Source organism: Balaenoptera borealis (genome assembly GCF_965194805.1).
Source record: "Balaenoptera borealis genome assembly, chromosome: 2".
NCBI classification, from domain to species: domain Eukaryota; kingdom Metazoa; phylum Chordata; class Mammalia; order Artiodactyla; family Balaenopteridae; genus Balaenoptera; species Balaenoptera borealis.
The window spans coordinates 52,028,289-52,055,355 of NC_138867.1; the positions used below are offsets into that span (position 1 = coordinate 52,028,289).

Consider the following 27,067-nt stretch of genomic DNA (forward strand, 5'->3'; position numbering starts at 1 on the left):
CTTGATAAACTAGGAACATAAGTATATATTTTTAATTAAGTATATATTGTTAATTTTTGGTGAAGATGTCACCAAAAACTTTCATAGCAAATATCCTCAATAATGAAACATTTTTATTACTGATATTCTCAGATATTAATCATAAAAAAAAAAAAGAATGCTTGCCACCTCAGCTAGGAAGAATCAAGTGGCTAGAGATTTCTGAAATAGTTTGACTAGAGCCATATATCCGGGGCCTCGGTTCTTCTCCAGTTGGTGGCTGGGGTTAGAATGTTCTGGGGTTGGAATATCCTAGGTGGCCACTTAATTTTCATGTCTAGAGGCTGGGCTAGGATAGTTGTAATTGCTTGGAAATTTCATCATTGCTCTCTTTTCATGTGTCCTCTCCACATGGCTAACTTGGGTTTCATTACATAAGAAGTCCCCAGTCCCCAGGCCACGGACAAGTACTGGTCCATGGCCTGTTAGGAAACAGGCTGCACAGCAGGAGGTGAGTGGCAGGTGAGCAAGGGAGGCTTCATCTGTATTTACAGCCGCTCCCTACCGCCTGAGCTCTGCCTCCTGTCAGATAGCAGCGGCATTAGATTCTCATAGAAGCACGAAACCTACCGTGAAACGCACATGCGAGGGAGCTACGTTGCGTGCTCCTTATGAGAATCTAATGCCGGATGATCTGAGGTGGAGCTGAGGTGGTGATGCTAGAGATGGGAAGCGGCTGCAAATAAAGATTATCATTAGCAGAGAGGTTTGACTGCACAAAGACCATAATAAATCAATTGCTTGCAGACTCATATCAAAACCCTATCAGTGAGTGGCAACTGAAAACAAGCTCAGGGCTCCCACTGATTCTTCATTATGGTGAGTTGTATAATTATTTCATTATATATTACAATGTAATAATAATAGAAATAAAGTGAACAATAAATGTAATGCGCTTGAATCATCCTGACCATACCCCCTGCCCCAGTCTGTGGAAAAATCTTCTTCCATGAAACCGGTCCCTGATGCCAAAAAGGTTGGGGACCACTGCCTTACATCATGAGCATCTTGGGGTAGTCGCACTTATTATGTGGTTGCTGGCTTCACCTAGAACAAGTGTTTCAAGAAACTAAGGCAGAAGTTGCAGGACTTCTGCTGTAGCCTCAAATATTACACAGCATCACTCTGCCAGCCCAGATTTAAGTACTAGGAGGTAGAGCTCATTTGTGGGCCACCTTTGGACGGGTAAAATAATTTTTTTCTTGGAACTTAGAAGACATAACTTGTGAGTATCCAGTGATTTTAATAAGAAATCTGATATTAGTCTGATTTCCTCTTTCTTCATAGAATATTCTTGAAGTCTGAGTATTTTTCTTTCCAATTGTGTCCACAGAATTTTACTACAGGCACTGGCATGTAAAAGGTATCCAAATACTTGATGTACAGTTACACTTGGTTGCAATTCTGCTTTTGATCTTCCTTATTTTAGCCTGGGTATTTAAAAATTAATGTTCTAATGTCTCAATGATATTATCACATAATTTCACTGTTTATTATATTAAGAACCAAAACATCTCAAATTAACCTTCTTTCTTGTTTATCAGAGTTGTCAGTCTAGCCCCCTGATAGTCTTTGGAGAAATATCATTTCTCCTGGTTTTTCCTTTGAGACAATTTCCTTTCTTGAAGTTCAAAGTTCTCTCTCAAAAAAACAAGGGAGCATACCAACAAACAACCCTCTTTTCTCTTGTTGACATTTACACTGAGGTCTGCTGTTATTGCATCAGCTGTTTCAATTAAGTTTCCCAGGCTGTTGCTGGGTAAATGAGCAAATATCTTGCTTTTAAAAATGGCTTTAAATCTTTTAAGCATCAACCAATATGATATAAACAATTTAATGCAACAATTATAGTTTAAGCAGATTTTTTTTCACTCTACACGCCTATTAGCTTAACCTCTTGTTTTACCTTACCACGTTCAGGCTAATTGTACACCAATTACATCTTTCACATTTGCAGTGTTCATCCTATTTCTGTAATAAACAAGATTTTTTATAAAATTTTATATGGTACTTTTCATCCTAAGACATTAGTGAATTTAGTTACTGACTACAGAACATTTGAGTAAAGTAAGAAAAATTCTTGAAATAGATTTCCTTTTCATTTTGAAATGTATTTACTTATTGGGATGCAGCATCTCATTTACAGGAACAGCCTGTTATAGCCTGCGGTGGGTGTTCAGAGGCTAATAAATTCAATCCAATAATTCTGTGCTCAAATTAGCATAAAAAGAGCAATTCCAATCATTTAACAGAATACTTTCTTTTGTGCACAGAAGGAACAGGAGTACTTATGTATTTGTATAGTTCAAAAATATCATTTGAATATAATGGCCCTTAGTCTTGCCTTAAGGTCCAAGAAAAAAGCAGGCTGCCAAAAGGAATTAAAACTCCTCCAGTGGAGGAAATTAAGTTTACAGGCTAAACAGATTTTAAAGGGATTTGAACAGAGCTGATTATAGACATAGGCATTAAGGAGATTAGATTTGGTTTTAAATAAAGAGAATGGTAGAATGCATAAAAATATCCAAAATGAATTCAAGTATCTCTGAGACAAAGAGCTAGTCTTGGCCTTCAAGAAAGCGAAGTACTGGCCATTTGCTGGATTCAGTGTTATTACAAAAAGATACAACAGAAAAGCACCTGCTCCAAGGTGAGAAAACACCACATGACCTAGGACGTCTTTTCTGTTTCTATATGCCAGTACCAAAGACTAAAGGCTCTGCCATGGGTTTAAGCACAGGTACACAGAGAGCAAAGTACTATCATCTTTATATTTTTATTATTGAATAACAATAATATTCAGATAAGGAAGTGAGGTTTGGTTGGGTTTTGGGGGGTTTTTTTTCCCCAGACTTGGAAACAATGGCAAACATAGCATATGCTGCCCAAAGTCACAAACCTTGTAAGCAGCAGAATTAGGGCATAAGCCCAGATCTCCTGACTTAACTAAGCTTTCTTAGTTCCCAGTAGTTGCATTTTATCCTGAGAAACACATGCCTTCTTGTCAAATGCTACAATAGGCAATACAGTGAAATCAGGAAATTGCCTGTGTTTACTCACTGAAGCTGAGTGATGTGCAGACTATGCCTCTTAGATGCAGAAAATATATACATTTTAATTAGGAGGACAAATTGTAATCCCCATTCACACAAGTCTTTATCCATAGGATTGTTAGTCCTGGTAAGGCTCCTGTGGATTGTCTGGCTTTCTACAAGAAAGCTGAGATCCAGGTAGGTTAAGTTATCTGATTCCACAAATTAGTGGCAAAGCCTGACCATAATCTTTACCTCCTAATTCTCCTCATTGCTTCACACTGTTGTCTTGCCTTCATTCAGAGAACTTTAGACTGTAAGACTAAAATTATAGTTTAGAAAACAACTCTTCTCTTAAGTGGAGAAGGCAAGTTTTTGTGACATTTTAATCTAGGTGAATGAAAAGATATCACTCAGGGAAATTTGTTCCAAATTCTATGGTTCATCCAAACAGGACGAACCTTGAAGCTTCATGACTACAGAGTTATTGATTATATGAGATAGATAATTATCTTCAAAAAATTAACTTTCTACCAATCACTCAACAATAATTAAACATTTATTTTAGTTGGGTTGCTGTAGAAATGAATGAAGGAAACATTTGAAAGATAAAACTATACATTTTAAATCAAAGTTTTATAAAATGTTTTCCAATAGCATAAATGAGACAGGAAAATCTCACTTGAAAAACACTGATGTAACAGAAAAGTAATGTGACGTTATTAATGTGTACTTTTTATAGGAAAGAGATGATGAGGGGATAGAATTTAAGATAAAATGCTTAGGTTTTAAGAGGCAGAAATGGAAACCTGGAGCACAGCCTGGCTGTAATAAATGTGTATTAAAATAATTAGACAAATAATGAAAATCATGTTATATAAAGCCAATCAAAAATAAGAACACTAACATCTGACTTAGAAGGATCACAAGATGTCTTTTGGCGCAGCCTTTAGCCTTTGCATAACCCTATCTTATAAATGTAGCAACTGAGGTCAAAGGATGTTAACAGTATCAAGTGTGTATATATATATATATATATATATATATATATATATATATATACATACACACACACATATATATATTAATATATACTTATTAATGAATAAATACCAACATTTAGTCAAATTCATCAAAGTATTTGTTAATTTGGAGGACCTCTTGACTGTGAAATCAAAAAGTTCCTCCTGTGTTTCAGGCACAGCTCAAACTAGATTGCCAGATCGATCTATTTTTGAGCTCAACTTCTTCTTTTTGTCATCTTTAGCCTTAGGCAGGATGACAGGATCCTGATGGCAGGATGCTGCAGTTGCCTGAAGCCCCAAATCATAAGATCACTAGGTCTAGAGGGAGAAAGTCTCTTCTTACAGTTCCTCTGGGAGCCAAAGAAGCTTATGTTCACAGAAACCCCAGCAAGTTTCTGCAATTCTCATTGTATCTCATTGCATAGAGTTTTATGCCCAGCCCTTCACAGTGGACAATGGGATAGGATATATTGATTAGCTTAATCTATTTAGGATCATTGATTGGAAATGGAGGTAGGATTAATTCAAGGGAACCATGTGGCCAAAAATGAGGAATAGGTAAATTCACATGGGAAGATGAAAATATTGTTGAAAGTAGAAGGGGTGAATAGAAAATAGGAAAACATATTAGGGTAATGCTAGTAACTTAAACACAAAAGTGAAAAATGGTTCAAAACCACTCTAGTGTGTAGGTGAACAGATAGGTGGGGCAGCTCTCAGAGACCCAGGCTGGTAAAAACTCTGCCAACTTCAACATGTGCTTCTCTAGCTGGTCCTGAATATCCTTTTTATTGCAGCCCTCCAAAAGGGAGAAAACATGGAAAAAGGCCATGAAAGGATATTTTTAAATTTTTCCATTAACATTTAATATAAAAACAGATATGTTTATAAAGCATACATGAATAATCCCATATAACCACCTTTCAGGTCAAAGAAAATCATCAAGAATCATCCTTCTTGTCACCTCCTTATCACTGCCTTTTCCCTCTGACCCAAAGGCAATCCCACTCTTGACTTCTAAGCCATAGATTAGTTTTGCCTTTTTAATGGACTTCAGATCAGTGGACATCACAAAATTTTATGGCCAGGCCTAAAGTGGTATTTGGTACTTTTGTTCAAATTCCATTAACTAGAAGTTAGTCACATGGACATACCTGCCTGTTAGGAGGGTATGTGCCCACTCAGATTGCGGTGAGCAGCTAGCTGTAGGGGAAAGGCAACAAATATTCACTGTGGTCTTCCTGAGTGTCTCCTAATCAATCCCTCCTCCGGAGACTATAGCACAATCAGGGTCCTGGGGCCAAACTGTAAGAATCCATCATCTTCCTTACAAAGCCAGGGAAGAGATGACTGTAATTATTAATGTTTTAGTACTTCTGTCCCTATTAAAACATGAGTTTCTTTTAAGTAAATCCAAGCAGAATCAAGATTATCTCTACAAGATCACTCTCCTATATATTTCTGAAGAGAAAGGTAGAGAGAAAAGGAGAAGGGGTTGAAAGCCAGCTAATCTGCCCTGAATCATCCAGTGGTAAGAGTCACATACGTGAATATCATTGGTTATGGATATCTAGTCAGTAGACACAGGATGGGGAATATTGCCTCAGCAATTTCCTTGACAATCTTGGCCTAACTTACATTTCAAGTGTTATGTTCACCTTTACAGTTGTAATGGACTGAATTTTGTCCCCCTCAAATTCGTACGTTGAAGTCCTCACTCCCAATGTTACTATATTTGGAAATAGGGCCTTTAAAGGAAGTAATTAAGCTTAAAAGAGGTCACAAGGTTGAGGCCCTAACCCAAATGTTCTGTTCTTAAAAGAAGAGAAAGAAACACCAGAGTACCAGAGTGTGCAGGCACAGAGGAAAGGCCATGTGAGGACTCAGCAGGAAGGTGGCTGCCTGCAAGCCAGGAAGAGAGGCCTCGCCAAAAACTAATCCTGCTGGCAACTTGATCTTGGATTTCCAGTCTCCAGCACTGTGAGAAAACAAATTTCTGTTGTTTAAGCTATACTCAGTCTGTGGTTTCCTGTTACTGCAGCCCAACAGACTAATACAACAATCCTTTGGCAAGATAAGTGAAATTATTGTTTCTTTGACACATTTTCACTCACCTATGCCCCTTTTGTACTTCCATGTATAATTCCCTTCACTTTTCTCTTTGCTTACAGAAATCTTTCCCCATCTAACCTAAGATTTGTCTATCTGTGAAGCTTCCTGGATCACTGCAGTTCGCCAAGAGCTTACTCGACATCCCTGCTATTCTATAATCTATGCTAAACTGGCTATAATCCCATAACTCCCCATGTCTACGTTTCTGCATATAAGCCTGTCTCTCTAACCAGCCTAAGCTCTTTGAGTTCATGAACTAGGTGTCAGTTCACTAAAGAGTATTTGTTAATCACTACAGGTAAAACAGACCCATAGAAATTCCAGTTTAGTAAAGGAAGGAACATTATTTGACCTTGAAGGAGGTAGAGCCTTCATTAAGAGAGGCTTTTGGTAACAATACCTGTCAGTCATACCATACTATTGTCTTATGTAAGACTCAAAAACAATGCTATAAGCTATACTACTTCAGTGTGGCAGACTGTCATTTCATATACTACACCACCTCTTTTGAAATGTTTGCCAGACTAATAGAGAATATGGACCTATCATTTCTTTGCTTTGCCTTTAATGTCACTAGATTGACTTTGTAATATTAACTAACAAGGATATATTTGGGTATCAGCGTTCTAAAAATCTTAGCAAAACAGAATTTAAAATAGTGGCTTCCCCAGGCATAGAATGAACTTACCCTTTTTTTCCTCACTTGCTTGAAGTGTTTCATCATTTCACTGAAGTACCTACAAATATCTTTGTAACCATGTATTTTCAAGGTTCAAAAATCTAGTTCTTAACTGAGAACTCCCTATGGAAATGGTCACATGGTGGAATGGCTTTAACACAGTTTAAAGCCTTTCTAACTATCTTATAACAAAACATGCACAATGGGTTTTCAGTTTAAAGAACACTTTTCTTTAGGAAAAAAAATCCTGTGTACAATGTGGAGTTGTAGACAATGATCCTAGGCTTAACTGAAGTCATATTTTATGTTTCCGTTGCAGCCAGTTGATTTAGCTCTCTACAAGCAGAGAACTGTAAGCTGCTACGCCCTTCAGCCTAATTTTGGCGGTGTGGGCTGTAATTCTGTTGACAGATTTACTATCAGTGATAGGATAAAGGGGAAATTTGAGGAATTTCATCATATTTTTCTCTTCCTAAGCCTTGTACCTACAAAGTTGCCTTTGATGGAAAAGACTCAAAGTCTCTTCATTAAAAATAATAATGAAGGACATAATTGTAATGGTCTAGTCAGGGAGATTTGTCTAAATAGCTACTAGATTGTAAGTTTCTGCATTTTGAGTTGCATGGAAAATACAAGGCCAATATTTTTCCTTTTCCTTAAAACTACATTCCAACTTTAACAGTCCTCTTGTTCATTTGAAATTTACCTATAAAAATCTTTCCTGAATCAGAAGACCACTTGCAAACAATTTTGAAGTCACATAGAGCTTCAGAGACCCATTAGTTCACAACTGTGCTATTTCTATCATGCTAGTACTTTTGGCTTTCAAAATGTGGTAACCCCATTTTCTTCCCACACCAACCCTTCCAATCCATTCAAGGCTTTCTTTGCATCTTTTTTCTGCTACTAATACCAGTTATTGTCAGAGAGTTGTTGTTCCGCTCTCCAACGATGATATTTATTTATAAGAAACAAAATATTTGTAACCAAAAAAGTTGCTATTCCTTATGCATAACCCTGAGTTTCACAGTAATTCCAAAGAGCCCCAAAGATTCAGCTTTACCTGGTTGCAACACTCATGTTCTTACAAGTTGCCTCAGGACTTTGCCTATTTTACCCACATAATTGCAATTTACTCTGAAATGTTAAATACATAAATCAATACCTACCAGTTCTAGTTTAGCACTTTTCGGAGTAATAATTAACTGTGCTATAGTCACTTGGAAGAAATCTTTTTCCAGGGCAATTAGTTTATATATTACTCTAGGAGCTAATGCCTCCTCTGAAACACATCTTGGCATCTTAGTTTGGCCCTTGGTTACAACCAAGCAGCCTTATTCCTTCATAACAGATGAGAACACTGTATGCCTCAGCTGTCCCTAATTAGGTTACTCTGTATTTCTCCAAGTGGCTGATTGAACATGACTCAGCTTTTTCCAAACTTTTTTTTTTTCAAAGAAGAAAATGTTTTTATTAATTACCACATGAAATTGACATGATATCCTATTAGGCTGAACTAGGATAAATAATGCTGTTATAAAATTTACATTTCTCACATCCATTTCAGAAGAAAATATTAGATATTAGGGCTCTTCTAGGTCTTATGGACAAATTTCAGTAAACCTTTTGTTTTTTAATAGTAAACAGCGACTAACATATGTTCTCAAACTGTGCTAAGAAGTAGTTAGCAAGGTGACTCTGAAATCTGAGACAACTGTCAGGATTAGGACTGTTTTGTTAAACATTAGGAAGCACATTTCTATTTTAGCTGTTACGATAGTGCATCTTTTTCACTGGTAAAGCAACTGCTTGCTGTGGGTACAATGATTAGCAAGTTTCTTAAGTAACAGATACATGATGAATCAAGACTCAAATGAGTCTCCTTTCCCAACTTTGCTCTCTTCTGGAGTAGAAACAAATAGCTTTGTCATTTGTAAATAGGGAGGTTAATAGTTTGAAATTCAGTTGCTGTAATCTTCTACCTCACAATTTAAAAGGGGACTAGATTATTACTAGGAATGTCTTTGAAATACTTCTAGTTTTTAAAATAACCAGGCTTCTGAGTAACTTCTCAAACCTACCTTTCTATTTTGGTACATGACTTGATAAACATAACACATTTGACCTGTATAGTAGCAATTTCTTCTATCAACTATATTTCGCCCTCAATAATGGTTAGAGTTGTGGTTTCAAACAATTTCTACATACAAAGCATCATCTTTAAATAAGTTTCCTTTTCACTGAACTGAGATTCTTTTTCCCACTTACGTGCCTGTGAATGGTAATTTGAACATACACACACTTACCTTATGTATGTGTATATATGTATTTTTTAAGTAAATTACTTTTACCCTTAGAATAAAACTAGACTACAGGGACAAGTCTGTGAAGACAGTTTGTTCTTCCTTGGAACTCCTCCTCTAGGTTGAGGAAGGCAGGTACAGTTCACTGAAGGATGTGATGAGGCTGAAGTAAGTCTTCTCATCATCTGTTGACCCCGCATTGCCAGGTCTCACCACCACAGCTACACGCACGCCAGCTTCCTCAGCAGCGCTGGCCTCTCGGGTAACGTCCGTCAGAAACAAGATGTTGTTGGTTGAGCACCCAATGCTGCTGGCAATCTTTTGATAACTCTCACTCTCCACTTTGTGTCCAATCTCGGACCGTCCACAAGCTCAAGAATATCTCCCTCTGTAGGATGCCCAAATAACAGTTTCTGTGCCTCTACACTCCCTGAAGGATAGATATACACCTTCATTCATTCCAGCCTCTCTCCATTTCCTGACTGCTGGAACCACATCTTCAAAGAACTCTGCTTTCATGCTCCCAGCTTTGAATGCCGCCGTCCACATGTGGCCGTGCAGCTGTTTCAGCACCGTGGTCTTCCGGTCCAGAGACAACTGCCAGCACACGTTATCTACCATGGCCTGGATCATCCGCTGAAGGTCATCCGCCCCATTCCCCGATGCTGCTGGGATCGGAAGAGCCCCATCCAGGTGGGAGTCCTCTTCAGCCTGTTTCCTCAAAAGATTGACATCCTGCTGGCACTCCTCTTCTTCCCAATGTGTCTGCAGATACTCTTTAACATTTTCTTCGATGTAAGGAAATAAAATGTCCTTCGCGAAAGTAATCGGGGTCGTGGTACCTTCGATATCTAACAGGATCACAGTGACTTCGGCGGGTACCGAAAGCACAACCATTTCCCCACCGGCTGCTACTACGAGAATCGGCCTACTGGTAGGGAGGGCGGAGGGCGGTGCCAGCTGCGCCCAGCAACCTGCTGGGCTTCCGACAGCCCCGAAAAGAGTCCCGGAGCGCACAACTGCGCGCGGCCTGATGCACGAGGCGGAGAGGACACGTCGGCGGCCCTGAAAATAGAGAAACCCGCAGCACAGGGACCCTGAACTCGCAAGCTGCCCGGGGCTCTGATTCTTTTTTTTTTTAAAGGAAAAATCAGACCATTTTGTCAAATCCCCCAAATTGTGCTGAACAATCTCAAGGACAGATCTGTTCAGGACCACTAAATAGATTTAATCAAAATTTATTAATCAATTTGAAGAATCTCAACTTATTGAAATATATACACAAAACATTTTTTTATTTTTCCAGTAGTTGCTACCGATGGTGCTTTGAGAATTTTCTTTTATCCTTCATGGTGAGCTTCATTAACAAAAGTTTAGAAACTTTCCATCACTCTGGGGGTACTCTCAGTTATTAAAACTGTTTAGTACAGGTTATATTTTAATTTTGTATTGGATGCAAAGCCCTCCTCATTCTGCCTACCAATACCAGTTTATTAGTCTTGCTAATAACTTTCTTACTCGTGAAACGTGGGCTGAGATGGAGGTAAATATGGTAGGATTTTCCCCCTCCTTGTTTACTATGCTTACCTCTCTGGAGTTGTATCAGAGAAGGGGGAACAGCCCTTGTTAAGTTGCCTGTCCTTTCTTGTAATTGTAATTGCTATTTCCTTACATGAGCATCGTATGTACATGGTGGTAAGGTTGCTGTTCCCTTTCCATTGGTTGGTTATCAGCTCTTACTAAGCTCATTGTCTGCATGGGTAGTATATGCCAAGCATCTCGCAAATGCATTTTCATCCTGCATGAAATTCAACTTCATCTCCAGCATGAGATATGATTCTGCAATCTCAGATGCAACTCATTTTTGTCCATATTGTGGCAATTTCCAGTAGCCTCCAAGCTCATCTATTTCCAGAGTCCAACTTTGGGCCAAAGAAACAATGTGCAGAATCTCTCAACAACCCGGAAATTGCAGAAGTAGTTCTTTCCCCCTCACTGTATGACCATATCACCCATGCCACCTCTCATTAGAACTTTCTTTACTATCAGGTTTTGGAGAAGTTCAACAAGCCCTATGGCTGAGGTAACATCCTTGGTATTAGTTATCTGGCACCCCTGTAATACAGAGTCCTGCAAAACTCAGAGGTATTATCTCTGTATCTCTTGCTGCATAAGAAACCATTCCAAACACATCCCTAACAGCAGTCATTCATTATCACTCACACAAAACTTTGTTCTGAACATGCTGCTATTTCCACTATAATTTCTGCCTGATTTGCTAACTTCCAGTAATAAAAACTGATCTCAAACAGCATTTCACAACATCCTGTTGCAAGTCACAATGGAGATTCTTCTAGTTAGAACTTTTTCCTCTGTTGAAATGATTTCTAATAAAAGAGACCAAGGTTACTAGTGATACAGATAAAATGTAATTTAAGATGGTGTTTCTCAAAATACTAATCTCTCATCATGTATCATTAAAGTGCCCTGTAGTCAAACACTTCTGGAACAGAGCTGATAAGCTATTTCTCCTGTGTGAAGATTAATAAACCACAAATGTGCATTTAGGTCACTGAGCAGTCTTCCAGTGAAGACACAGGGTTATACACACTTTGCTGAATTCCTGGCACTACCATTCAGTACCTCGGAAGTGGCAAGTACCTCGGATTCTTCATCTATGAGATAAGACCAGTAATAACTTTTGCTTCATAGGAAAATTGAGAATTAAATAATGTATATAAAACTCTAAACCTGTCTGATACATACACTTAGTAAATGCTCACTAAATGTTAAATATGAATATTATAAATATTTCTGAAACTTATTTGACCATGGATACCTATTTTGAAAAGTTTTGGATTAGGGATATATTTAATGAAAAACAATTGTGTGTTTGCTTTTCTTTGGCTCATTTGATGCTGGGCATTAAATATGTCACTTTCTATCCCTTGCCTTGAACTTGAGGGCATTGAGATTGCTGAGAAGTCAAACATAACCTGCTTCATTCAAAAGCAATTTTTTTACATAAATGAAAACAGAAGTTTCTAACTTCACACTCTTAGATGGCCAATAGTTATATTAAGTAAGGCTGACAGAAGGATAGAGAAAGTAAACACTCATGACCTCAGAAAAGAATTAAGGAATAGCCACATGAAAATTGGGTGAGAGAATCTGGGAATCATATTCATAAAAAGATGGTCCCAGAAGCAGCTAAGGAGGAGTATGGAAAAAAATGTTTATGAGATTTCACTAACAGGGTCAGCCCAACTAACAGCTGAATTTGGGCTTCTTTTCTCCCTTCTTTGTGTATTATCCTATGGTAAACAAAAGGAAATGAGAGGTGTAGAAAGGATGCGATGGTGCTGTCTATTTATTCCAGGGTGAATATAACAGAACCAGTGTTGGAATAAACCTTAAAAGTGACAAATCCAAATTCCCTGTCAGATTAAGAGTTCTCTGTCCAACATCCCTGGCAGATTGTCATTCAGACTCTAAAATATTTTCCATAACAGAGATTCACTGCTGGTTCAGGCAGACTTACAGACTACCTCCAGTTATTTACTTTTTTTTTTTTTTTATTAAGCCAAACTCAGCATTCAATAACCTGCCACAATCTGGTGTGCTTCTATCTTCTAAAACAAAATAAAATAAATCTAACCCTTCTTTCAGTGGGCAATCCTTTGAAAACAGACATCATGGCTCTCAAGTTTTTGTTTCTTTAGGTTTAATTTACCCAGTTTATACAGAGTCCACATGACCTTCTGGATAATCACTAATCTGAATTTCATCTAGTGGCTGCAGTGTCGTTTTCAACTATCTCACTTAAACATTTACACTGAGGATAAATGTAATGTGAATATATTCATCTTTCTTGTTTTGCACTCTATGATGAATTCTGAGTCTGCCTTCAGATATAGATAACAGATATTTATATAATAGGATTTCACCACTGGACCTGAGTCAGAAAAGAATCTGAATATAATCCTCTGAATTTGTGCCAGGTAATGCCTATCTGCTGAATTTCAGATATATATTGTTGGTTCATACAATGGGAAATTAGATTTTTCTGTCTGGTTACTTAGAGTGCATGACAAACAATCTAAGGCAGTGGTGACTGACATCATGGGAATTTTTCTGACATATTGTGAAGACTGCTGAACTTCAACTTGATTAGGAAAATCCAATAATCTAAATCACTAGGCAAAAACAAGCAAACAAACAGAAACAAAACCATGGTTTTAATTCTAGTGCTAATCAGTCTTTGATTTAACAAAGTAAAGGACACAGTAGGTCATGTTGCCTTATCTTTCACATATTTTGAGAACCTGACTCCTTATGCTCCAACAAATAAATATCAAAAGAAATAAGAGCAAAAAAGTCTTTAGAATTGCAAGAGCAAACACTCATCAACTCTACCTTTACCGCACTCTTGAAATGTTTTGTTTCCATTGGAAAGGGGAAAAAACTCTTTTTAATTCAAGAATCTATTGACAGCATGATTAGTGATTCAAAGATGAGCATTATGGATTTCAGAATTATTCAGGGAAAGCTTTTTTCTTGATTTTTTAACTGGAGGTTCAAAAGTAACAGTGAGCTATTTACCTATAGAATAATACTTTCTTTCTGCAGTTCAAGGTTAGTACACAGAAAAATTCACTGATTACATGAGGATAAAAGTAACAGCATTGACATTTTTCTGTATACATTCGTATGTTTTAGCCAGAATCTATCTACCATGATTGCATTGAATATGTTGCAGAAAGAAAAATACTAAAACCATTATTAAAATCAGGCTCAGTCCCAGGTCCCATCACTCTGTAACACTTGAAAATCCACTGCTTTTTATGTCTACTTTAGTCTTCGGGCTGCACTTGAGCTAAGCACTTTTCAAAGCATTGCAAAGTACCTCACTATAGCTGAAAAACATATAAAGTGTACTAATAAAATGACCTTACTTAACTGGAATATCTTAGTTTCATGCTACTATCAAAAGCAAAGGAAATTAAATTTTAAGAACACATTTGAAAATGACCTGAAGGTTCATTGTTGAATCTCAACTAAGGAAATTACAACAAGACTACAGTTCCCACAATGTATTATCTTAGCACCTTATTTTATTGGCAGGCTAAGGTTTCTCACATAATCACAAAATTAATAAAAACTAAAGGCAACATAAGAAACTAAAGCTAAAATTCTAAATAAGCATGAGTTCAAAGTGAATAGCACGAAAGTTTATACTCTTCTTAAAAAATTAAAGGGAGATACCAAGGAGGCAATGCAACTGTATTTTATGTTACAAGCATAAAATGGGGTTCAGAGATATAGCAGTGATCAAAAAATGGGGGCTTGTCTACTTAGGAAATATTTTACAGTTATTGATTTTTAACAAAAGTAGCATTTCCAAGAACTCTTCCATGTTTCTCTAGAAATGCTGCAGAGTAAAATGCTGTTGAATTTATTCTTGGTTTAAACTTGCAAAGAGTCAGGGTTTTCAAAGCACTGAAAAGATAAAAGCAGAGAAATTGTTCAGAGACTTGTGAGCATCAATTTTGTTTCTTCCCTTTGAATGAGCCTATTGCTTTATTGATGTATATACTTTTTTAATGTAGATTTTTCCTAAATAGTGATGTAAGTCTGTGTCTCTCTTAGGATAGGCAAGATTCTTTCTGAGCCAACAGCTATGTGCCTCATAAGGAAGCCAAAGTTATGGAGAAGTCTACCAGATATGCTCCACTGGCTCCTGCTTAGTGTTGCTACTTTGCTCCTGTTGTGTTTAAGATCATTGACCAAATAAATGTGGAACTTACAGCAGATTGTGTGTATTTCCCCCCATTCTCTACCTATCTGCAAAGCTGCAGAACTTCATAATGGACTTTCTTTTCCTGTGAAGAAGAGGTTAACAGCAGGCATTGTTGACCTACTAGCTTATATACTGGGAGAGAGAAAATTAGAAATCTTTGGATATTTTTCCAACAAACTTCAAGAAGTTACTTATAAGAACTATAGGGATTGAATGTCATTCAGTAGGAGACCAAGGTGATGAAAAGAACAAAGTTCTGGAGCGAGTGTCAAGATGACAGAGGAGTAAGATGTGGAGCTAACCTTCTCCCCACAGGCACATCAAAAATACATCTACATGTGGAATGACTCCCACAGAACAGCTACTGAACGCTGGCAGAAGACCTCAGACTTCCAAATCTGAGAAAATCTCCACTTAACTAGGTAGGGCAAAAGAAAAAAGAAAAAAAAAAAAACAGACAAAGGAATCAGGATGGGACCTGCGCCTCTGGGAGGGAGCTGTGAAGGAGGAAAAGTTTCCACACACTAGGAAGCCCCCTCACTGGTGGGGACCAGGCATGGGAGGAGCTTCAGAGCCTCAGGGGAGAGCACAGTAATGGTGCAGAGGGCAAAGCAGAGAGAATCACGCACAGAGGATTGGTGCTGACCAGCAATCCCCTGCCTGAGATGCTTGTTGGCTTGCCCGCTGGGGCAGGTGGGAGCAGGGTGCTGAGGCTTGGGCTTCAGAGGTCAGACCCCATGTAGAGGACTGGGGTTGGCTGTGTGAAGACAGCCTGAGGGGGCTAGTGCATCAGAGCTGAGGCAGTCTGGGAAGAAGCCTGGGCCAACCAGAGAGGCAATGGACCATTGTTGGGGGTGGTGCATGAGGAGAGGGAAAAAAAATAGTAAGTGCAGGAAGTGCAGCAAGTCCCATACAGGATAAACCCAAGGAGAAACAGGTTGGGACACATATTAATCAAACTATATAAAGTTAAATACAAAGAAAAAATATTGAAAGCATCATGGGAAAAGCAACAAATATCATACCAGGGAATACCCATAAGGTTATCAGTAGATTTTTCAGCAGAAGCTCTGCAGTCCAGAAGGGAGTGGTGGGATATATTTAAAGTGATGCAAGGGAAAAACCTACAACCAAGATTACTCTACCCAGCAAGGATCTCATTCAGATTTGACAGAGAAATCAAACATTTTACAGACAAGCAAAAGCTAAGAGAATTCAGCATCACCAAACCAGCTTTACAACAAAGGCTAAAGGAACTTCTCTAGGCAGGAAACACAAGAAAAGAAAAAGGCCCACAAAAACAAACCCAAAACAATTAAGAAAATGGTAATAGGAACATACATATTGATAATTACATTAAATGTAAGTGGATTAAATGCTCCAACCAAAAGACATAGACTGGCTGAATGGATACAAAAACAAGACCCATATACATGCCGTCTACAAGAGACCCACTTCAGACCTAGGGACACATACAGACTGAAAGTGAGGGGATGGAAATAGATATTCCATGCAAATGGAAATCAAAAGAAAGCTGGAGTAGCAATATTCATATCAGATAAAATAGACTTTAAAATAAAGACTGTTACAAGAGATAAGGAAGGACACTACATAATGATCAAGTGATCAATCCAGGAAGAAGATATAACAATTATAAATATTTATGCACCCAACATAGGAGCACCTCAATACATAAGACGAATGCTAACAGCTAACAGCGATTAAAGGGGAAAACGACAAAAGCACAATAATAGTGGGGGAATTTAACACCCCACTTACACCAAAGGACAGATCATCCAGACAGAAAATTAATAAGGAAACACAAGTTTTAAATGACACAATAGACCAGACAGATTTAATTGATATTTATAGGACATTCAATCCAAAAGCAGCAGAATACACTGTCTTCTCAAGTGCACAAGGAACAAACTCCAGGATACCTCACATCTTGGGTCACAAATCAAGCCTCAGTAAATTTAAGAGAATTGAAATCATATCAAGCACCTTTTCCAACCACAACACTATGAGATTAGAAATCAATTACAGGAAAAAAACTTTAAAAAACACAAACACATGGAGGTTAAACAATACACTAGTAAATAACCAAGAGATCATTGAAGACATCAAAAGGAAATTAAAAAATACCTGAGAAAAATGACAAAGAAAACACGACGACCCAAAACCTATGGGATGCAGCACAAGCAGTTCTAAGAGGGAAGGTTATAGCAATACAATCCTACATCAAGAAACTAGAAAAATCTCCAATGAAAAGTTTAACCCTACACCTAAAGGAACTAGAGAAAGAAGAACAATAAACCCAAAGTTAGTAGAAGGAAGGAAATCATAAAGAGCAGAGTGGAAATAAATGAAATATGGACTTCTCTGGTGGTCCAGTGGCTAAGACTCCACACTCCCAATGCAGGGGGCCTGGGTCTGATCCCTGGTCAGGAAACTAGATCCTGCATGCTACAAATAAGAGTTTGCCTGTGGCAACTAAAGTTCCCACAGGCTGCAAAGAAGACCTGGTAAAACCAAACAAATAAATAAAAGCCTCAAGAAATAAATGAAATAGAAACAAAGAAAACAATAACAAAGATCAATAAAACTAAAAGTGGGTTCTTTGAGAAGATAAACAAAATTGATAAACCTTTAGCTGGACTCATAAAGAAAAAGAAGGAGAAAACTCAAATCAGTAAAATTAGAAATGTAAAAGGGGAAGTTACAATGGACACCACAGAAATACAAAGGATCATAAGGGACTACTACAAACAACTCTATGCCAATAAAATGGACAACCTGGAAGAAATGGACAAATTCTTAGAAAGGTATAACTCTCCAAGACTGAACCAGGAAGAAATAGAAAATATGAACAGACCAATCACAAGTAATGAAATTGAAACTGTGGTTAAAAATCTTCCAACAAACAGAAGTCTGGGACCAGGTTGCTTCGCAGGTGAATTCTATCAAACATTTAGAGAAGACCTAAAACCCATCCTTCTCAAACTCTTCCAAAAAATTGCAGAAGAAGGAAAACTCCCAAGCTCACTCTATGAGGCCACCATCATCCCGATACCAAAACCAGACAAAGATACTACAAAAAAAGAAAATTACAGACCAATATCACTGATGAATATAGATGCAAAAATCCTCAACAAAATACTAGCAAACAGAATCCAACAGCACATTAAAATGATCATACATCATGATCAAGTGGGATTTATCCCAGGTATGCAAGTGTTCTTCAATATACGCAAATCAATGTGATACACCATATTATCATCTCAATCAATGCAGAAAAAGCTTTTGACAAAATTCAACACCATTTATGATAAACACTCTCCAGAAAGTGGGCATAGAGGGAAACTACCTCAACATAATAAGGGCCATATATGACAAACCCACAGCAAATATCATTCTCAATGGTGAAAAACTGAAAGCATTTCCTCTAAGATCAGGAATAAGACAAGGATGTCCACTCTCACCACTATTATTCAACACAGTTTTGGAAGTCCTAGCCACAGCAATCAGAGAAGAAAAATAAATAAATAAAAGGAATCCAAATTGGAAAAAAAGAAGTAAAACTGTCACTGTTTGAAGATGACATGATCCTATACATAGAAAATCCTAAAGATGCCACTAGAAAACTATTAGAGCTAATCAATGAGTCTGGTAAAGTTGCATGGTACAAAATTAATGCAAAGAAATCTCTTGCATTCCTATACACTAACAATAAAAGATGAAAAAAAGAAATGAAGGAAACAATCCCATTCACCACTGCAACCAAAAGAATAAAATACCTAGGAGTAAACCTCCTTAAAGAGGTAAAAGACCTCTACTCAAAAAACTATAAGACACTGATGAAAGAAATCAAAGATGACACAAACAGATGGAGAGATATACCATGTTCTTGGATTAGAAGAATCAATACTGTGAAAATGACTATACTACCCAAAGCAATCTACAGATTCAATGCAATCTCTATCAAATTACCAGTGGTATTTTTTACAGAACTAGAACAAAAAATCTTAAAATTTGTATGGCAACACGAAAGACCCTGAATAGCCAAAGCAATCTGGAGGAGAAAAAACGGAGTTGGAGGAATCAGGGTCCCTGACTTCAGACTATACTACAAAGCTACAATAATCAAGACAGTATGGTACTGGCACAAAAACAGAAATATAGATCAGTGGAACAGGATAGAAAGCCCAGAGATAAACCCACGCACCTATGGACACTTAATCTATGACAAAGGAGACAAGAATATACAATGGAGAAAAGACAGTCTCTTCAATCAGGAGTGCTCTTCAATAATACTGGACAGCTACATTTAAAAGAATGAAATTAGAACACTCCCTAACACCATACACAAAAATAAACTCAAAATGGATTAAAGAGCTCAATTTAAGGGCAGACACTCTAAAACTCTTAGAGGAAAACACAGGCAGAACACTCTTTGACATAAAACGCAGCAAGATCTTTTTTGAAACACCTCCTAGAATAATGAGAATAAAACCAAAAATTAAAAAATGGGACCTAGTTAACTCAAAAGCTTTTGCACAGCAAAGGAAACCATAATTGAGATGAAAAGACAACACTCAGAATAGGAAAAATATTTGCAAATAAAGCAACTGACAAGGGATTAATCTCCAAAATATACAAACAGCTCATGCAGCTCAATATCAAAAAACAAATAACCCAATCAAGAAATGGACAGAAGACCTAAATAGAAATTTCTCCAAAGAAGACATACAGATGGCCGACAAACACATGAAAAGATGCTCAGTATCACTAATTATTAGAGAAATGCAAATCAAAACTACAATGAGGTATCACCTGACACCAGTTAGAATGGCCATCCACGAAAAATCTACAAACAATAAATGCTGGAGAGGGTGTGGTTAAAACGGGACCCTCTTGCACTGTTGCTGAGTATGTAAATTGATACAGCCACTATGGAGAACAGTATGGAGGTTCCTTAAAAAACTAAAAATAGATTTACCATATGACCCAACAATCCCACTCCTGGGCATATACCCAGAGAAAACCATAATTCAAATAGACACATGCACCCCAGTGTTCATTGCAGTACTATTTACAATAGCCAGGACATGGAACCAACCTAAATGTTCATCAACAGAGGAATGGATAAAGAAGATCTGGTACATACATACAATGGAATATTACTCAGCCATAAAAAGGAATGAAATTGGGTCATTTGTAGAGACATGGATGGACCTAGAGACTGCCATACAGAGTGAAGTAAGTCAGAAAGAGAAAAACAAATATCGTATATTAACACATGTATGTGGAATCTAGAAAAATGGTATAGATGATCTTATTTGCAAAGCAGAAGTAGAGACACAGACGTAGAGAACAAATATATGGATACCAAGAGAGAAAGTGGGGGTGGGAGGAATTGGGAGATTGGGATTGATATATATACACTATTGATACTATGTATAAAATAGATAATTAATGAGAACCTACTATATAGCACAGGGAACTCTACTCAGGGCTCTGTTGTGACCTAAATGGGCAGGAAATCCAAAAAAAAGGGGGTATATATATATATATATATATATATATATATATGTATAGGTGATGCACTTTGCTGTACAGTAGAAACTAACACAATATTGTAAAGCAACTATACTCCAATAAAAATTAATTTAAAAAAATTAAAAAGTGGCCATACTAACTAAAGCAATCTACAGATTTAATGTAATCCTTATCAAAATACCCATGACATTTTTCACAGACCTGGAACAAACAGTTTTAAAATTAATATGGGGGAGGGATAGATTGGGAGTTTGGAATTGACACGGACACAGTGCTATATTTAAAATAGATAACCAACAAGGACTTACTGTATAGCACAGGGAACTCTGCTCAATATCCTGTAATAACCCAAATCACTTTGCTGTACACCTGAAACTAACACAATGTTGTTAATCAACTATGCTTCAATATAAAATAAAACTTTTTTTAAAAATAAGAAAAATTAATATGAAGCCACAGAAGTCCCTGAATAACCAAAGAAATCCTGAGAAAAAAGAACAAAGCTGGATGTATCAGGCTCCCTGACTTCAGACTATACTACAAAGCAGTAACAGTATGGTACTGGCCCCCCAAACAGACACATAGATCAAAGGAACAGAACAGAGAGCCCAGAATTATACCCATGCACTTGTAGTGAATTAACCTAAGACAAATGAGGCAAGAATATACAATGTGGAAGACACACAATAAGTGGTGTTGGAAAAACTGGACAGCTACATGTAAAATAATTTAAATAGAACATTTCCTCACACCATAGACAAAAATAAACTCATAATGGATTAAAGACCTAAATGTAAGGACAGAAACCGTGAAAACTCCTAGAAGAAAAAAGTAGATAGAATGTTCTTTGACATAAATAGTAACAATATTTTTTTGGATATGTCTTGTCAGGCAAAGGAAATAAAAGCAAATAAAGAAATGGACCTAATTAAACTTAAAAGTTTTGCACAGCTAAGGAAACCATCAACAATACAAAATGACAACCTATTGAATGGGAGAAAATATTTGCAAATGATATGACCAATAAGGGATTAATATCCAAAATATATAAACATCTCATAGAACTCACTGTAAAAAAAAAAAAAAAACCCAAAAATACTTGATTTAAAAAAATGAGAAGACCTCAATACACATTTCTCCAAAGTAGACATACAGATGGCCAACAAGCACATGAAAAGATGTTCAACATCATCAATCAGCAGGGAAATGCAAATCAAAACCACAATAAGATATCACCTCACACCTGTCAGAATGTCTAGCCTCAAAAAGACCACAGATGGGCTTCCCTGGTGGCGCAGTGGTTGAAAATCTGCCTGCTAATGCAGGGGACACGAGTTTGAGCCCTGGTCTGGAAAGATCCCACGTGCCGCGGAGCAACTAGGCCCGTGAGCCACAACTACTGAGCCTGCGCGTCTGGAGCCTGTGCTCTGCAACAAGAGAGAGGCCACGATAGTGAGAGGCCCACGCACCGCGATGAAGAGTGGCCCCCGCTTGCCGCAACTAGAGGAAGCCCTCGCACAGAAACGAATACCCAACACAGCCAAAAATAAATAAATAAATAAATAAATAAATAAATAAATAAATAAATAAATAAATCATTAAAAAAAAAAGACCACAGATAACAAGTGTTGATGAGAATGTAGAGAAAAGGGAATCCTTGCACACTGTTGGTAAGAATGTAAATTGGTGCAGCCACTATGTAACACAGTATAGAGGTTCTTCAAAAAACTAAAAGCAGAATTACCATATGATCCAGCAATTCCACTCCTGGGTATATATCCAAAGGAAATGAAAACACTAATTCAAAAAGATACATGCACCCCAATGTTCATAGCAGCATTATTTACAATTGCCAAGATATGGAAGCAACCTAAGTGTCCACCAACAGATGAATGGATAAAGATGTGGCATATATACATATACAATGGAATACTACACAGACACAAAAAAGAATGAAATTTTGCCTTTTGCAACAACATGGATGAATCTCGAGGTATTATGTTTAGTGAATTATGTCAATAAAAAAGAAAGACAAATACTGTTTGTTATCCCTTATATGTGGAATATAAAAAATAAAGTAAATGAATGAATATAACAAAACAGAAACAGACTCACAGATATAGAGAACAAACTAATGGTTACCAGTGGGGAGTCCAGAGAAGGTAAGGGCAATATAGGGGTAGGGGATTAAAGGGTACAAATAACTATGTACAAAATAAATGAGCTACAAGTATATATTGTACAGCACAGAGAATATAGCAAATATTTTATAATAACTTTAAATGGAATATAATCTATAAAAATACTGAATCACTATCCTGTATGCTTGAAACTAAAAAAATATTATAAATCAACTACACTTCAATAAAAAAAGAAATTTAAATATCTTAAAATTAGGAAGATAACACAGTTTATAGTTTAATTCACAAAGTAAGATACCAGAGTTCAAGATATTAAACTAGTCATTGAGAAGTTTAGGAAACATGTATGGAAATATGTTATTAGAACAGTCGTAAAGGCCACTGGAATTAAAGAAATTACTTGGAATGTTAATAGGATCATCCACATGGCAGCTGAAGTCATGCTGGGGATGGCAGAGGACTGTGAAATAAGTAATCAATGAATTTAACAGAATAATAGAGTAGTCAATAGGTTAGAAGAAGGCCAAGCTTCAAAGGTGCAGACATTTTTCAGGAGAGTTGAAGAAAATGCATCTCAAAGTAACAGAAAGAAGTCAAGAATGACAGTGGAGTGTCTGACACAAATGGATAGTTAATGAAATGTCTATGGAATGAATTTACAGGTCCTGCTTTATAGTTCCTTGAATACAAAATATAAAAACTCCAATGGGAAATGTGCCAGGAAAAGAAATGCTGTGGTAGAACCAGCTCATGCCAGCTTGCAAGGCCTAATTACAAATTTTTTTCGAATTTTGAGAGCTGATTGTTGAACATAATGATTATCAAAAATTAGACTGTATGACCTTATAATTAAGGCAGTAACATTAAAACCAAAGGTAATAAATACTCAAACTCCTCATTTTCTAATAAATATACTACATTTTATTATCCATACTCTTGAGGTATTTCCACCCATTGTGTCTATATAGTGGAAATATTACATAATGGGGTGCTACTGCACATTCTTTCCCAAACACATGTTCAGTAACATCACACTGGTAGCTTGAAATTGGCTGTGATGGAGTTCTTACACCATAGAAACTGGTAAATGTTAATAGATCAAGGTTTGATTTACTGTTTTGCCAATGTTCTAGACAAACTATTGCCCACTTGTTGCCTGTTTCTGTAAATAAAGTCTTACTGGAATAATGTCAATACTCAGTGGTAATATCTATGGCTCCACTATAACACGAGTTGAGTAATTACCACAGAAACTATGTGACTCTAAATCTGAAGCATTTAATACCTGGATCTTTACGAAAAAGTTTGTCCAATCCTGGTTTAGACTTAAGGAAATAGTGGAGAAAATAATGCAGATGAAACTTAAAAGTGTGTCATGTCTGTTGATACTTTATTGTGAGCAACATAAAGTAAAATTTGAGAAAATATTCTCACGGTATTTTAAACCTCTATCTGATTCAGCAAAGAAGTCACTCACATCATTGACAAATAAGCACAATTCTGACATATGCCTTCATTGTTTCACTTTTATCCTACTTATCCATCCAAATGAAAGTATCAACCAACATTCATGTAGGACTTACAGCCATTTGCAACCATTGGTTTGTTATCGATACAAGAGTTCAGCAAAAAATCATGAAAATGTTAAGTGCAAATGCATTGGCTGTATAGAATTTATAATAAAGAGTACCATGTATTATTTGTAAACAGTATGCTACACATTCTTTATATTAGTAAAAATATTAATAACTCATATATATATACACACGTCTTTTTTCAGATAGCACATTGTTGAGTATTTCCCAGCACACCACAGAGCAATATAAAAATATTAAAGATGCAGGAAGGTAACCTATAATAGAACAGGGTTCCTAGAGGGCAACATGATTTTATTGCTATGGAAGGTCAGCAGTACAGCAATGAAGCTTGGTAAGAATCACTGAACAGTATGGGAATTAAAGAATAGAAATATAGGTGCTCAAAAAACAGAACTTTGGTTTTTGGAGGAGGTTGATCACTGCATTGGGATGTATAGATGGCTTTGACTGGTCCTGACTCTCTAAGGGCAGTTTGGGCATAGATTGTTTTGGTGTCAGAAAAAGCTAAGATCCTTGGGGTGTGGGTATTGAGAGCCTTATCATGTCTGTAATTGGCCTGCAATAGCAGGCAACCTGAGCTCAGGAGTTCCAAGCTGAACTTTAATGAAATAATCTTCACATAGTTGACAGTCCAAGAGACCCTCAGTGTGTGCTAGAACAAAGAGAAGCCTGTGTACCTGGTGTATAGAAAATATTCCAGCCCATTATTCAGCATTGTGTAGGAATCCTAGCTTCCTTTACCATCTCTCCCAGACTGTTTCACATGGTTTCAAATCTCTGTATCCCAAGTCTTTATCTACAAAGGATTGCTGTCACTCTACTCCTATCTCCTAAGGCAGTCGTGTGTTTAAGTGAGAAAATACAGCAACTGTAAGACACTCAGATGAAAGGCACAAGGTTAGTTCAAAGCACTCCAGCCAAAGTACTCAGCACCTTTGCCTGAAAATAAAATACAAAAAGCTTTTGAACTAAAGCCTAACTTCCTGCAGCTAACAATGGGAAGTTAGTCTACCATTTCTTGGCCAAATATTAAGATTTAAGCAAATAAAAATCTACCTGATACATGAGAAAATTATTATGTATATAAAAAAGTAATATAGATTTTTCAGAAATTTAGTACTGTGTGATAGACTAATTGTAATTTTAAAGAAAGGCAAGGGACAGGGCAACACATGCAGTCAGCTTCACCCAGATTATGGAGTTTACTATATATCACTGACCTCTACAACATCGTAAAACCCTTATTGCTCCTGGTGCTCTGATTGTGATTATTATGATTTTTCTGTGAACTTTAGGGTGTGAGCCTATGCAACAGGGCCTAATGTTCTAATCACATGCATGACCACTCCCATTTCACCACTCACTCCACAAATGTCCCAACTGCCAGTTATTATTTTCAGTGGCTGTGGAAGAAAGTTTCCTAATTATGTTGGCTAATTGTAGACAAAAGAAAGACCTTTCTCAAAGGAGGGAAAAAACTAGCAAAGTCATGGAAAGGACATCAACAAGTATTTATTAAAATGGCAACTCAGGTGATAATCACAGAGGCCTCTAGAGGGGGCTTCAAGAAAACAAGACACACGAGGCAAAATTATCAACCTCACAGATAGCTGTTCAAATGTTGATAGGAGATAATGTGCTACAAGGGAAAAATTACTTGTGCTACAAGTAAAAATTTGGAAAACTTATCAAAATTCTATAATATAAGGGCCTTGAAATGACCACCTTCACCTAGCTACGTCCCTCGGAAAGCATTTGAAAAACTAACTGAGGTCCTAAACCATCAGATGGAAATTTTTTTTCTGCCAGAACCGAAGTATTCCCTTTTAAACTTCAGGTGCAGCTCTGTCAGTGTGCAGGTGTGTATATTAGGGAAGAATTGAGCTAAATGATAAAAGCTCTGAACCATGAGACAAAGTCATGATATTCTTTTATCAAGCTGTTTCTCTCTAGAGGTGGAGTTAATGTTTGTTTTCTTTTGTGCCAAAGATTGGGTTCTTTGATTAGACTGACAACGTCAGAATAAATCACTGCACTAGGATGATGAGGTAGGCAGAGGAAAGCATGTGTTTCAGTGTCTCAAAGATAACCGATCTGCCAATAAGCGAAATGTTCTTTTGTTGCTTTTTTACCCTTCAAGTTCTAAAACAAAGTCTAGACATCAGTGGTCATATAATTTATTTTTAAATAAGCATCAGAACCCACTTCTCTTCTGTTTAGCTGAAAGTCACTTTTCCATGGGGGAAAGTTGTGGACAGAGTCAGCACACCGATCCCCAACCTGCCTCCCATGTCATCAGACATCTTTTGTCCCCAGGGCAGCAGAAGCAGCTCTCTTCTCTCTATGTCCCTCAATCAAGGAGGACAAATGAAACAAGCAAGCAAGTAGAAACCCAGCCTAATTAAAGCCCATGGCTGTGCCCAAGATACGGTTTGGAACAAAACTTTTATTTCATTTTCAATACCCCTGAACTTGAACCTATCTTCTCAGAGCCTTACCTACCCCCCTTCAATATGACATGTGAAGGGTATTACAAATCGTCTCAGGAAGTGTTTGCAGAAGTAGGCTTTCAAGCTGCCTCCAAAGCCTTTATCATCACACCACCCTTGAGAGCACCTGGACGGGCAACAGCCCTCTGTGGTCGCACACTGCAGCGGCATGCTCACCAGGCACAGGACCTGGGCACCCACTCAGCAGCCTGTCATCCCTGATAAGGCCCTGTCTGTGGCCTCTGCAGGGAGGGAAGTCTGTCTCTCACTATGGACCTTAGTACGAGTGT

General features: G+C 37.3%; 1 pseudogene across 1 annotated transcript; it reads right to left on the reverse strand.

The window, feature by feature from the left end:
* Positions 1–356: 356 nt before the first annotated feature.
* On the reverse strand, positions 357–13,384 carry LOC309623840 (enolase-phosphatase E1 pseudogene; annotated as a pseudogene). Its single transcript has one exon. The product of its transcript is annotated as an enolase-phosphatase E1 pseudogene (transcript).
* Positions 13,385–27,067: the final 13,683 nt, after the last annotated feature.